Below are 15,193 nucleotides of genomic sequence, written 5' to 3' on the forward strand. Positions count from 1 at the left end.
GCTATTTAAATCAAATAATATGGTCCCTTATAGCAATAAGGCATGCAAAGACAAGGCCATTGTGCTTTTGTAGATTTCAGATTTGCATGTTAGATAAGAATCTATATTTTTAAATTGCTATGATGGGAAAAATTACTGCTAATATTATTGAATGCTGAAAATCTATTAATTTAAAGCTTTATACATACAACTGTGCAAACAGCCTCCAGATGTACTGGCTTAAACCAAGCACCGTTCATCACTGATCACCATCTTCTGGGTGGGGGTCCAGCTAGGCTGGTCTTGGCGGAGCTTACTTGTGTGTCTGAGATCAGCTGGTCCAGGAGGGCTCCACACAGATGTCTAGCAGTTCACCAGCTGATGGCCAGGCCCCTGGAGAGTCATCCCAGGGCTGTAGATGACCTGGGAGGCAGTGGTGGGCTGCCAGCTGAGCCTGTGAATGAGACATGTTCAAAAGCATGAGGAAGTGGTTCAGTCTCACCCAAGATGGGCGTGGGGGTGGGGGTTGGGGATGGAGGGCTTGGTCGTGGGGAGTGTGATCCCCTTGTGGAAACTAACCCCAGGGCCGGGATGCGCTGCACACCTTCCTAGCCAGGCCCTAACTGCCTGATGCTGCAGGGACATGTCCTCTCCCTCGGGTCCATCTGTGGGCACAAGGCTCTTTATTTACCAAGCACTCAGTGAGAACTCCTGTGCATTTCCTAAGAAGATTGGGGACTGAAGGGTTAGCACTGCTATTTTTGTCTTAGCAGCACCACGTCTTCAGCAGGAGAGGTGCTAGGACAGGTGAGTGCACCCCTGACCACAGTCTGTAGGGAGCTGGGCCAGTGTAAATGGACCAGGAGACTCTGGGCCTCAGGGAACTTGCAGCCGAAGTGAAGCTAGAGATGAAAACGAAGCTTCTCTGAGGAAAGGAACTTCACCAGCGTGAATTTCACTGTGACATCCTGTGACAAAGTTGATCACGGAAGCCAGAAAAGTAGACCCTGTAGCAAACCTCAAAGCTGCCAGAAAACAGAGCCTGGGGGCAACGTGAGTTTGAAACATATCCGGTTAAGCAGGGTGGTGCCTTTTCTGCAGATGCTCCTGCCTTCAGGTGGTTGTGCCTTCCTGGGAGGGCACATGGGATGCGGCCTCGGGTCAGGGATGGGTGTGTGGGCACTGGGTCAGCCCATCTGCTTAAGTCAAGGGTGTCCGTCTTCCAAGTGGGGTGGCTTCAGACAGGTTCTTTGATCTGAGCCCTGGTTTCCTCGTCCATGAAAGGTGCACAGCCACAGCACTTGTGGATGGAAGGTTGTGGGGTCAAATCTGGGGCTTACTCCCTGCCTGGAGGTGGACAAGCTCCCTGAGGGGTGAGTGCGGAGTGGTGTGCATTCTCCAGAGTGCCTATGAGTGGACACCGGTCCGCTCTGTGCTGTGAAGCCTGGCGGAAGAGCTCCATGTGGTTGGTCTGCAGGGTGGGCTCAGGAATGTTCCTTGGTGGCTGGGCGGGGGGCGATGGGCATGTGGGGGTCGTGGGCGCTTTACTGTATCGAGGCAGGAAGCAGAGGGGGCCTTCTCCAGGCCACACTGAACTGACCTTCCCTGGGCTGCTTGGTCAGAGAGCCTGTAAATTCCTTGCCACTTAAGTAAGTCTGAGTAAGGCTTTCTGTTTCTGGCCAGCGCCTCTGTGGATGGAGCGTGGGGCAAAGTGGCTGTGGGAGCGGCTTGGTGCAGACACAGCCCAGCTTCCTGGCCCGACCTCTATCCATCGCCTGACCTCTGCTTCTCAGTGCCTCATACTGTAGCCCTTTTAAAAATTCTATAGCCCTGAGTATTTCAAAAGATACTCTGAAAAGTACTCATGTATAGACAAAGAACCTCAGTGCTGGTCATTTTATCTTGTGTTTTCAGTTTTCACACTTTGTAAAACATTAGTCCTCACTCACCATCAACCAAATGGACCAGATAGTACTTGACAAAAAGGAGTGAAGTATTTATTTCAAGAGAAATAAAGAGAAGTGTTAAATAAAGTATTTAAGGAGAACTACATAGTTTAACAAATAGTGTAAAAAAGGAAACCACCTATAAAACACAAGAAGAGATTTGGCAGGGACTTTAGTGAAACCGGAACTTTAGTGATGAGAGTAGCAACCCCTCTGATCTGGGGAAGATGCTCTCCATGGGTTTTGAGCTTCTGCGGGTCTGGCTGGGACACGAAGGACTGGGCTCCAGCTGTGCCACTTCTCTGTGCAGGGTCCCTGTGAGTAACCTCAGCGATGGGGTGGGATCTCCTTCCAGGACAGAGGGGGACTGCAGCAGGTGGGCGCCCACACTCTGGGGTCTCAGCCACCACACAACCCACGGCGTGTGGACATCCTTCCCTCTACATCTCATGTGGTCCTGGGGACTCTAGGGCCACACTGGGCCCCAACTGTTGGAGCCGGCGTCTCTAACCCCAGAATGCAGGTCTTCTCAGCATCCGCCGGATGAAGATGTCTAAGGAGGAGAAAGCGGGTCCCCAACTCTCCAAGTTTTGACGGTTTCGGAGACATTGTGTTTGGTTGATTTCCATGAAAAATTCCTTGTGCTTTGTCGGTGACTGTGGGCTCCTGGAGTCGGTCACCAGCAGAGGGAGCCCCGTGATGGATGAGCGTCCCTGGTGGTGCTGGCTGAGCCTCACACCTTGCACCGTTATCCTGCTGAGGGAGCCGGGTGTGAAACACTGGCCTCATTGAGGGGGCTTCAGGCATGAAGGTAAGAGCGTCACATTTTCCAAGGGGACCTCCCGGGAAGGGGGAGCCGGGGAGTGTGTGCGACCAACCAGGAGCCGCTGAGAGCGGCCTTGTGTCAATAAAAGATAATTCTGAAGTTGATAGCCCCCAACTCATGAAAGGAGAGGACCTGCGTGCAATAGCATGTCTATCTTTGAAACTCTGAAACGTTCTCTCCTGTGACTACCCTGCATGCTGTTAAGAAATGAGGTCCTACCTGGGAAATCTCTGACATGTACTATGTCTAAAACTTCAAAGGGAAGCGCAAGCGGGTTCGGGCACGCTGCTCTGATGGCTCCCGTCAGCTCCCTGTCGCCCGTCAGCTCTTCAGGTGACTGGAGTGTCCAGAGCTGACCGTCCACCCGAGGCTGGACCAGTTTCCCAGGAACAAGTCTCAACATCAGCCTGTGACAATCTCAGAACCTTCGATTTGCTTATATAATAAAGCTTCTCTACGTGGAAACACAACAGAAATACGTTCTTTGAAACAGAAAAACTGCAGTTCAGAGTTTCATTTAAACATTGCCGTATGCTACCTCTCAATTTTTCCACCCCCAATATATATACATTACCATGTTTAAAATAGCTAGCTAGTAGGAAGATGCTCTATAGCAGGAGGGCTCAGCTCGGTGCTCTGTGATGATCTAGAGGGTTGGGATGGGGTGGGAGGGAGGTTCAAGAGGCAGGGGATATGTGTATACATATGGCTGATTCACGTCGTTGTACGGCAGAAACCAATGCAACACTGTAAAGCAATTATATTCCAATAAAAAGTATAAAAAATTGCTGAGTGGAGGGAAACTGAGTGGAAGATTACTAATGATAAGGGTGGTGATGATAATTTCAACGTCTCTTGTCACTTGGAATTTCTTCTGAAGCTGAGGGTCGTGTGCATTGTGCATTGAGGTTACTCAGCCTCCAAATCTGGCTTTTTACTTCTGTTCTGGGACAGCAGCGGGACCTGGTGGGTGTAACACAGGGGTCTCTTTGTCCGTGTGCCTTTCCATTTCATCATTGCTCTAATCCCCACCCTCTCCCTCTCGATTGCCATTACCACCGTCCTGCCTGAAAGCACCCCACAGGACTCAGACAGTCCAAGAGGAAGACGGATGAGAGAGTGCCACTTGTCCGCAAGGCAGCTCTGCTCTTCTTGGAAGAAGATGTGTCAGAGGAAGTGATGCCCTCACTTCTGATTTTCCCACACAGTGTTATGAGTAAAGGGTTATTTCCCTAGAAGAGGGCTTATGTCTAAAACTTGAAGGAATACTTAGACTCCCTGTACGTTCAGAAGCCATGACGCTTGGAGGCACCTGCGGGTCAGTCAGCAGGGGCAGTTCAGTGCTGGCTGCATGCTGCCCACTGCTGTCTGATTTGTGCAGGTGAGAGCAGCACTCTGAGAGGTTCCTGGTCTCAACCAGGAACTCCAGGAGACCCTGGTGGGGCTGGTAGTTCAGCCAAGCTGTGGGTGGTGTGGCTGCCAGGGAGGGCCATGAGGTGCCTTGAGTCCTGGGCAGCTCAGCTAGTGAGTGAGTTGCTGGAGGGTCCGGGGAGGCTGATGTTGGTTTTATATGGACACCCAGAGGGAATCGGGCTACACAGATGTGGAGGGTCAAGGAGACAGGGAGGTCCCTCTCCTGGGTGGAGAATCTTCTGGGAAATTCCTGACTGCAGGCGAGGAGGAGGAGAAGGCGTCCCACTCAGGCAGTGATGCACTGGGTCCTCCCAGTGAGATACTCGGGGACTCAGGGCTGCCCCTGGGGCTCTGAACCCACATGTGGCTGTGCCCATCCCATGCACCAGGCAGGCCGCCACTACCTGGCGAGCCACCGTGATTTGACAGGAGGTTTTTTTCTCTGAACCTCTTTGCTTCAACAGTTTCTGACGTTTCCCACTCCTCTTATTTTTGTAACCCAAAAGATACATTTCCCTGTGTGTGAGCAGGTGTGCGTGTCTATGTGTGAACGTGTACATGACTGCCTGTGTGTTTGTGTGCTTATACCCGTGTGTGCCTGTGTGTGAACGTCTGCATATGTGTGTGCTTGTGTAAATGCACACGTGTGCATGTGCGTATGCCTGTGTGTGAACATGTGCATGTGTGTATACACGTGTGTGTGTGTGGACATGTACAGAGCAATTGAAGCAGGTGGCTGTGGTGGGAATGAGGTGCTGGACAACAAAATGCTTGAGATGTTTGATGCTAGTTAGAACTTGAGCAATTAAAGTCATGCATAGATAAAGTTTTAAACAAACCCAGAAAGTCAGAGAGTGGTAAGAGAATAATGCTGGCCATCACCTAACCACCCATGCTGCACTCTAGAAAATTTCAGGGCTCCGGACAGTTACACAGCCTATATTTATCTGTTCCCAGAGTGAAGGCTGGTCTTGGCTCAGGACGTGAGTAGCCCCAGGCCACCTGGGGAGCCCTTCTCCTCCTCTGGGGCCTGCGCTCAGTGTCTCTCCATGTCTCACAGCAGCTGCATCATTAAACTAACCTGGTGGCTGAAGAGAAAGATGAATCTACACTGAGATTAATGATAATGCACCTGGATTTACATAACACGTCAAGTCAGGAGGGATCCTGGAGTGCCCTGTGAGCTGCCCGCCCGAGCTGCCCGCCCCACCCGCCCACTTCTGTTTAGGCCGCTCACGCCCTGGTCCGGGGACGCGTTGTTGAAGAAAATCGACTTTGTCTCAGAAAGGCTGCTGCATAGTTCAGGGCGTTTTGTTGTGAGGCTTCGAGAGGTTGAAGCTCTCCTGTTCCTGTTCCGCCAGGAGGGGCTGATGTTTGCTGGGCTGGGGAGCGGGGGCGGGGTGAGACGGGGGCTGCAACAGCCTCTCTGACCTTTTCCTTCAGGAGGGATGGGAGTGAGGACAGGCTGGGCACATGGCTCCCTGATCTGCTCTGTTTGAAACTCTCCCCCAGTTGGAGTCAGGGCCACACAGCCCAGCGGTCCAGCCTGCCTCCGAGAACCCCAGACCCTTGGGCCACAGGGTGAACAAGTGGAGCACACTGTAAGCATATGGGCCTTGCAGGGGCAGGAGGGTCCTGGGGCAGGGGCATGGTCACTGGGGAGAGAAGGGGAGGGTCTCCTGGCTGCCTGATCGGCAGGAGGAGACAGGAACCCACTCGCACATGGATGTGCAGCAGGCAGGCTCTGGGTCTCCTCGGTGGGATAGGTGGGGAGACAGGCCCACGCCCTGGGCTGTGATCTCATGAGCGAAGCAGGACCAGGCCTGGCCAGGAATGTAAGGAAGACCTCCCAGGAGTACCCAGGGTGCACAGGCAGGGCCTGAGGCCGCTGATTCACTCAGTGGGAAATCTTTTCTGAGTCATTCCTGAGTCAGTGTTCCAGGACATGGCATGGGCTGTCAGAGGACCGGGAAAAGCAGGGGACGGGCCCCTCTCCTCCTCAGAGGGCCTGGTGGATGATGCCCCCGCTGTGGGTTGGGCTGTGGGGCTTTCCTTCTGCCCACTTGATTCCCTCTGGAAGAGGAGTCTGGCTGCCTGCCTCCTCTGCAGGCTCTCTTGGACACGGTGTCCTGAGATGACGCTGGCCGACTTTGCCCCGTGGGGAAACAAACGCACACCCAGCGGCCTCTCTGCCCCAGGGCGATAGAAGGAGTGGGCACGGCTGGTCTCCATCTCAAAGACGCTGGTCAGGGGGCGTGGGGTAACCTGTCTCCTTGACTCACTGGTCATCTCAGGGGAAGGACTGAGGTGAAAACTTTTTACTGGTCCTGACTTCAGTCAGCCGGGTTTTCCTTAGTTCTTTTTGTCTTTAAAATTTCTTTGCTTTAAAAATCATTTATTTACTTTTATTTTACTTTTGGTTGCGCTGGGTCTTCGCTGCTGCGCAGGCTTTCTCGGGTTGTGGCGAGTGGGGGCGACTCTCCAGTTGTGCATGAGCTTCTCATTGCAGCGGTTTCTCTTATTGCGGAGCACCGGCTCTAGGACATGCCAGCTCAGGAGTTGTGGCACACATCTTAGTTGTCCCGTGGCATGTGGGATCTTCTCAGACCAGGGATCAAATCCGTATCCCCTGCATTGGCAGGTAAATTCTTATCTACTGTACCCCCAGGGAAGTCCTATTCCTGTCTTTTTTCTCCCTTAAATAAGGACATTTTCTTGATGTCTTGTTATGTAATAGTATGATGCGCTCATTACTGGCAGGCATGTAACTAGGACACACAGCAGTAGTAGTTCTCAGAGTGATTTGAAAAATGGTCCAGGGACTCTGGAAGCTGGACGCTGCAGATCGCAGGTGTACGTGGGATGGTAGTTATACTTCCCAGGGACTCTCTTTCCTAAAGACTAGCAGCCCTTGGGAGAAGGCAATGGCACTCCACTCCAGAACTCTTGCCTGGAAAATCCCATTGATGGAGGAGCCTGGTGGGCTACAGTCCATGGGGTCACTAAGAGTCGGGCACGACTAAGCGACTTCACTTTCACTTTTCACTTTCATGCATTGGAGAAGGAAATGGCAACCCACTCCAGTGTTCTTGCCTGGAGAATCCCAGGGACAGGGGAGCCTGGTGGGCTGCCGTCTATGGGGTCGCACAGAGTCAGGCACGACTGAAGCGACTTGGCAGCAGCAGCAGCAGCAGCAGCTCTTGAGATCAGGGAAACTCAGACTCCAGGACACTATTTAGATTCAAGCACAAGCAGGTCAGTTCACAGTTGCAGACTGGCACTTTCCTGGGACATCACTCTGTGGTGTATGAACACAGGAATTTCACCGTATACTGCTCCAAGTATCCATAAGTCACATAAGCAAGTTTCCTTAAAAAAAAAAAAAACTTCTAAAATATTTTATTTTCTAAAAAATGAGATTTCTACATTTCTTGATTTTCTATGTTTGAATTGTGACTATGTGATTAATATTCTTATCCATATGGAGAAGTATTAATATCAAGAACACCCTCTGTGGTAACTGGGCACATGCACTTAAACTTCCTGCCACCCTAAGTAATAAATGTCTTTGCAAATGTAAACGGCGTGAAGCGTGTCCTAAGGCTCGGATTTACTTCCGCGTCTTCGCTCAGTGCTGTGACTCTGTCCTGGCGGAAGAGGCGCGGTCCTTGGCTCACATCGCAGCTGCATGTAGATATGCTGGTCCTTGCGATGGACGTCGCGCTGAGCGGGGGTGGGGGAGGAACTCAGCGCGCAGACCTGCGGACTGTGGAGCTGACCCTTCCTCCACGCGCCTGAGGGCCGCCTTTCCCGCCCCCAATCGCCCGCCCTGAGCCCAGCGCACCTGCCCGCCCACCCGCTGCATTCCCGGCTCGTGGCCGCGAAGCTGTTCTGCAAACAGGAGTTGGACTAAAAGCCAAACCCGCCCAGCAGCTCGAGACTCAGAGCACGGACCGCCCGCAGCCCCTTTTCCAGCAATCGGGGGGTTTGCTAGGCTGCATGCAGCGTTTCCGCGATTTCTTTCCTGCTCCTCGTACAGAAAACGTGTGTCAATCAGAGTGGGTACCGCCCGGGGCCGCCGTATGTCCCTGAGTCTAGCGGCTGCGCTGCGGGCCGCGGGCCGGCGAGGAGCTAGCGGGGCGGGGCTAGAGCGCTTCCCTCGCGGCTCCACGAATGGATGTGCCAAGGGACCGAGTGTTGGGCTCACGCGCCCTGCGTGCCCCCACACTTGCCCGCGCCCCGCCCCTGCCCGCCCCTCACCTGCCCGCGCCTCTGCACCTGCAGCTGCAACGCACCGCACCTCACCTGCCCCTTGCGCCCTGAGGCCACACCTGCGCATTGGAGTCCCGCCTCCAGTTTCCGCTTTGCTGGAAGGAAACGCAGGGAGAGAGTTAGGAAACGACGGGGCTGGCTCTGCCTCCCGACCCGGGAGGCCGAGTGCTCGGTGCCCCCGCGGGGTCGTGGACCCGTCCTGGGGTGGATGCAGTGAAAGGGGAGGCTGAGAAGCCACAACTGACGTCACACAACTGCGGGAGGCACCTGCCCCAAGGGAAACCTTAGAAGAAATGTCTTTTGGAAACACGTTCCTTTGAGACAGAGGTGGGGTTCAGGGAAGATTGCGGTTTCCCTGGCTGGTTGCAGGGGTGGCATGGGCCGGGGCTTGAATTAATTTTTCTGATAATTTTTAGAAGTATTTCTTGAGTGTTACACCTTTCTGTAGTGTTACACAGTTTTAGTATTTGTTCTTGTTGTGTACACAGGAACACCTGCAATTCCTACTGGAAGCAGTTGTTTGTGTGGGAGAGATAACACTCATGTTCCTCCAGCCGTGTTAGAAGGCTTGGAGCTGCTGGGGTGGCCAGAGATGGCGATGATGGTAAAGCAGCAGGTCTGCATGTCCACCCATGCACGCTCCCTGTGTCCAGGCCCCGACAGTGGCGAGGAAGCCTGTCAGCATGGCTTGGCTGGTGTGGCTTTTTGCTTTGTGAAGAGGCCTTTGCTGAAAGGAAGGTGACCCTTTTCTCCTGCCTGCCCAGCTGGGAGCAGCTGGCCCTTGGGCTCACGAGGGTTCTTTCTCCCAGGGGCACATGTGGGCAGACTCCCTATTTTCCTTTCTTGCTTGAAGGAGTTGGACCTATCACAGGACGACCAGTGTCTGGGCTGTGATATGATGGTCTAAGTGGCCAGGGCAGAGAGAGTGCCCCAAGGAAAGGTGGCCCTGGGAAGGCTCCGGGAGTGGCTCCCCACACGGGGGAGCCGCAGGAGCGGGGCTCAGGGGTGAGTGAGTGTGGGGTGGTAGCCACTCACCAGATGGCACCTGAGGCTGCAGACCTCTGGTGCCCGAAGCAGACCAAGTGGTGGGCCTCCGTGGACTCTGCCTTCTGTGGGAAGAGACCCTTAAGCCATGCAGGTAATGATGGTGAGAAAAGCTGGGGAGAGATGAACCGGGAAGGGGGCCAGTGTGGGGCACCGGTCAGGGACAGTTTTCCTGTGGGATGTGAGGGAGTTCGTCATGGAGGTGGCCTTGGGACCATGTGGCCCAGACGCGGAGGCAGGAGCACACTGGTGTCCCTGGGGGACCACAGGAGGAGGCGGGAAAGCTGCCCTGGTGGCCATGAGCTTGCTGTGGCAGAGGCTCGCTGGCTGTGACCATGGTGAGACGGGCTTCAGCCAAGGCCTGTGATGTTCTTGTTCCAGCTTTAAAACGTTAAAGTCATATTGAAAACAGACAAGGAGACAGAGGCTGTGGACGCCTACAGGGAGACTGTGGAGGCTGACGAGGAGGCTGTGGCGACAACCTGGGTGTGAGATGGTCCAACCGGAAGGTGGGGTGGTGCTGAGGTGTGCTGATGGTCATTATCCAGCCAGATGGGGACTGAATGTGGCAGGAAACAGCTGTGGGCTGGGCCTGGCAGAACCAACTTGAGAGGGTGGGTTGTCAGAGACCCACGAGCTCTGTCCCCAGAGGTTGAGCACCGGTGGTTTGAATTGGTCCATGGTGGGAGCATTTACACCACAGAAATGAACAAATCCACAAATCCAGACTCTTTCCTCTTGACCGACGGGCTCCTCGCCCATCGTGGGATCAGAGGACGGGCTGGGTGGCCACCCAGGACTGCAGTGACCAGAGGGGCGAGGCTGAGGAGCACACAGACTGGGGGGCTCAGGGGATGAAGGTAGTCCTTCACAGGATAACCACGCTTCCCATGCAGGGGGATCCCATCCCTTTTGTGTCTGGGATGAAGTCCAGCCCTGGTCAGGCACATGTGCCGTCTTCATGAGTGAGAGCTAGAACCAGACCATATTTCCTCCCTCAGGGGAGCCAGGTGTGGCTGCCCACAGGGCGTCTCTACAAACATACCCCTCCCCGCACGTTCTCAGTGGCCTCTCGTCCTTCCATCCATCCGACTCTGTCCTCAGAGGACACCAGCAGGTCAGATGCTCTGCCCCCTGGTGTTTTGGAGATTACTGTCCAGGGCCTGGCATGTCCCAGCAGGAGTGGCTTTGCACTGTCTTCCTTCTGATGCATCTGGTTGTCAGCTCGCGATCTGTATTTCTGTGGGCTGTGAGGCTAACCTCCCCTTGGGCTATATGGGCAGCTTGCTTCAGCATTCAGGAAAGTCCCGCTGCCCGTTCGCAGGGGCAGAGCTGCGGCCTCCCTGTGGGGCTAACGAAAACACCCTGGACGTTTTACAAGGACTGACTTTTCTGTGAAGGGTCCAGGACTTTCACCTACTCCGCGGTCTGGCGCCGACAGCCCTGGCCGGCGGGGGGTTGTCCCAGCCGGGCGGGAGTGTTGAGGTGCAGATCTGCAGGGAGGCGGCCAGGCCAGGAGCCGGAGTCCAGGCGCCATCCCCGTCTGGCCTTGACTCACTCTCTTGGACTGAAACGCTGTCTGAGGATTCTGCGGGGATGGGCTGCTGTGGGCCTGCCGGGCCCGGGCTGCTGGTCCTGGTCCCTTGGGGAGCGTTTGGGAAGGTCTTGATTTTTCTGATTCTGCGGGGGAGAGCTCCTTTCATTAAAGGGTGGGTGGGGGAGAGTGGAGACATGCCCACTTGATGCCAGGGTACCTGGTGAGAGGGTGGGGGCGGCAGGGGGCCCCCGCCTGCTTCTCGCTTGGCCAGGGCTGGGCCTGGTGGAGCACACTGACCTGGAATCTGTGCACTGGGGTGGTGACGACCCTGAGAGGGACAGGACCGCAGGAGCCCGGGAGCCTCCACCCGGCTCTCAGTGGGGGGCGGGGGCGGTGTGAGGGGCTGTGCCTGGATCTCTGGGTGGTTGTGGTCAAGCTGCTCACCACCACCCTGACAGCTGCACACACACTCCCAAGGCCCAGCCCCTTGATGTCTGAGTGGACGTGGGACAGAAGGTCAAGGTTCCTCTTGGTGAGATGGGTGGGGTGGGGGCTGGTGCGATTCCTGCACTGCTGATGCTGGGGCCTCTCAGGGGAGCACGTCCAGGTGGGTAGAGCCATGGGGTGGACAGCTCTGCCCGTGGTCAGGGGTCTGACCCTCCGTGGGGTGGACAGCTCTGCCTATGGTCAGGGGTCTGGCCCTCCGTGGTGTGGACAGCTCTGCCTGTGGTCGGGGGTCTGGCCCTCCGTGGTGTGGACAGCAGCCCCAGTGTTCTCGAACAGGAGTTCCTAGCTTCTTTGAGTGGAGACTCAGCCCTGAGAGAAAATCCAGAAAGCAAGATCCTAGAAAAACATTTTGTATTAATGCTATTTGGTTTCATTCTACCTGTATTTAAAGAAAAGAGGGTATAAATCTACTGTTTTTGGCAGAAGCATTTAAAATGTCCTCCTCTCTCAAACTGAAAATAGCTTTCACAATTCTCAGGTCAGAACATACATCCTCCCTGTGAAACCATGCTGGTTCCGCCCAGTCCATCATCTACTGAGTCAAGCTCAGCTAGTCAGGGTGGACACCACTGCGGGAAAGGTCACCTGGAGCCACTGGCCTCTGGCAGGAATGCAGAGCCTTCTGTGCAGCCTGCAGCCAGGGAACACAGAGGACACCCCACGCCCCTGCCCAAGACCCCCCAAGACCCCCCCCAACCTCCCACCAAGGGCAGCATCTCATAGGATGTCCCCTCCCACCATGGGCAGCTTCTCACAGGACCCCCACCCCCACCTCCCACCAAGGGCAGCTTCTCACAGGACCCCCACCTTTCACAGGACCCCCCACACCTCCCACCAAGGGCAGCTTCTCACAGGACCCCCACCTCTCACAGGACCCCCCACACCTCCCACCAAGGGTAGCTTCTCACAGGACCCCCCTCCCACCCTCCTACCAAGGGCAGCTTCTCACAGGACCCCCACCTCTCATAGGACCCCCCACACCTCCCGCCATGGGCAGCTTCTCACAGGACCCCCACCTCTCACAGGACCCCCCACACGTCCCACCAAGGGCAGCTTCTCACAGGACCCCCCCTCCCACCCTCCCACCAAGGACAGCATCTCACAGGAACTGCACCCCCCCCAACCCAAGGGCAGCATCTCACAGGACCTTCGTTGACCACCTCCCACCAGGGCAGCATCTCACAGGACCGCCACCCCCACCTCCTAATAGGGCAGCATCTCACAGTTCCACCATCCCCACCTCCCACCAGGGCAGCTTCTCACAGGATTCCCACCCCTACCCCAGTCCCCACTCAAGGACAGCATCTCACAGGCTCCGTGTGACCGGAACTCCACCCCCAGTCTCTGAGTTCAGAGAGGAAATAGAGGACTGATTTTCCCCCCATTTCTAACAGCGGGGGATTTTCCTCACAAGCCATCAGTTTTCTGATTATCTGACACTGGCTGGGCTGACAACTCAGTTCTGATGCCAGCTCCTAAAGTGAGAGCAGGCTCTGCGGGTAGGGACTCACACACCAGACCCCCTCATTTCTGCCTGGACAACTGCAGATTTGGTTTTTCTGGCCTGGCCTGGCCTGAAGCTGCCTGGGGCCACACAAGAGTCCCCTCATTAGCACAAATTTGGGTTTGCTCAGAAGGGCCCTGTTGTGAGCACGAGAGACACTTCTGTTGCTCAGGAAATTCCAAGGGTTCTCAGAGTGCTGTGCCGGGAGCCTAGAAGGGCGCCAGATATGTGTTTCCTATTATACACCCACACGAAGGCTGCTTCCCTTGCCCAGTGCTGGTCACCATGGAACGAGGCCAGAGCTCTAGGTGAGCCGGTCCCTGCACAGGGGAGGGGTCCTGGGGGCTGTTAGTGTCTCCTCGCGTTTTCTGTCCTGCAGAACATGACTTCTGTTTCTGCACTGACCAGTAAGTCTCCTGTAAAAACAGTGTTCCAGCATGGTGGCCACTGAGCACTGGGCGAGTGGCTGGTGCACCGCAGTGTTATTTTTTATTGAGATGACTGCTTTAGTAAGTTCCAGTCAGCTCAGGCCCCTGTGGCTCCTGGCTGTGTTGTGAAGCTCTACACACAGACCCTCTGGAAATGACGGGAGACCTCAAGGGGAGAGGGTGCCCCTCTGGGTCAGGAGCAGCCACATACCCGTCTCTTACTCCCCTCCCTGGAACTGTAACCCAAAGTGAGGAGACGCTGGCATTCCTGGCAGTGCTCAGCATTCAATTCATCCATCTATCCATCCACTCATCATCCCATCCATCCATTGAATCGGCATTGCCAATTCAATGGACATGAACGTGGGCGAACTCTAGGAGACGGTGAGGGGCAAGGAGGTCTGGTGTGCTGCAGTCCATGAGGTAGCAAAGAGTCGGACACGACTTAGCAACTGAACAACAACCATCCATTTAACCATCTATTCATCTATTCACTCATCCCTCCATCCATCCCTCCATCCCTCCATCCATCTTTGTTTTTTTTTTTTTTACATTTTGCCTCAACCGCCCCCGGAGCCCCGAGCTGGGGCCGGGGCTGCGCCTGGCGCCGGCGGCGGCCATGGCGGGAGCGGCTGCGGGGCTGCGGGCGGCGGCGGCGGCGGTGGCGAAGGAGGAAGAAGAAGCGGCGGCGGTGGACGCCGAAGCGAACCGGGGCGCCGCCCTCCATCCATCTTTGAACAAATATTTCTTGAGCACGTTCAACACTTGGTCACACTCAGTGCTTTTCCAGGTACGTGAATTTAGAGTCACACAGCAATTCTTAGAATAGTTGCAGAATCAAATTTAGTATAAGAGCAGAGTTAAATACTAAAATTATGTTTAAAAGTTCTCCTTCCCAAAGTGATGCCAGTTGAGAGGGTGACTCCAAGTGGGAGCAGGTGGGTGAAACAGGTGAAGCGATGCCGAGCGTCCAGTGTTTGAAGGGTCCTCCTGAGTGAGGTGGCGACTGCCTGCAGCGTGGGGCCCTGCACCTGTAGCAGGTGTGAGGTGCTTGTTCAGTCCAGGGGTGGGTGCTTCTTAGAGAGGGTGTTGGTGATGGAGGGCAGGTTTGGGAGCTACGTGTCTTCCCCCCGCATGGAAGCCTGGGTTAGATGAAACTGAGCAGGGTCCCTGGTGGAGCTCAGGAAGGGGAGTGAGTCAGAAATCTAATAGTGGAGAAAATGTAGACAGAAGAAGCTGTGAGCCACAGCGCCCTTGGGAGGCTGGTGTTTATCTAGGGAGGGGTGGCACAGAGGTCAGAGGAGGCTGGGCCAGGTCTGGGTGCGCTGTGGGGAGTGGTGCCCAGAGACTGCCTGGAGGAGGTGCTTACTCTGAGCCTGAGCCCCTCCCTGCCCCGCCTCCTCCTTTCCCCCTGCTTGTCCGGGAACTGGGCCTTGTGGGTGGGAACAACTCTTGCCAAGAGGAGAGACGCCGGATGGAAGCATAGCTGCACATTTTGTTCTGTGCGTGGTGGACAGCGCCGGCGAGGTGGCCTGCGGCCCTCTGGCCCGTGTCTGTGTCATGAGAAGGCGCTGGGCCAGGGCCCTTTTCTCTGTTCCTGGGGCAACAACAGATCAGTACAGATCGGGCCTTGTGTGCAGAAGAGCCTCGCCCCTCGAATCTGGATGTCCATGCAAGAAATGTTGAATGTGGTATATGAATACACACAGAGATTTATGAGTGTATATAATACATATA

Source organism: Bos javanicus, chromosome 14 (assembly GCF_032452875.1).
Source record: "Bos javanicus breed banteng chromosome 14, ARS-OSU_banteng_1.0, whole genome shotgun sequence".
Taxonomy (NCBI): Eukaryota; Metazoa; Chordata; class Mammalia; order Artiodactyla; family Bovidae; genus Bos; species Bos javanicus.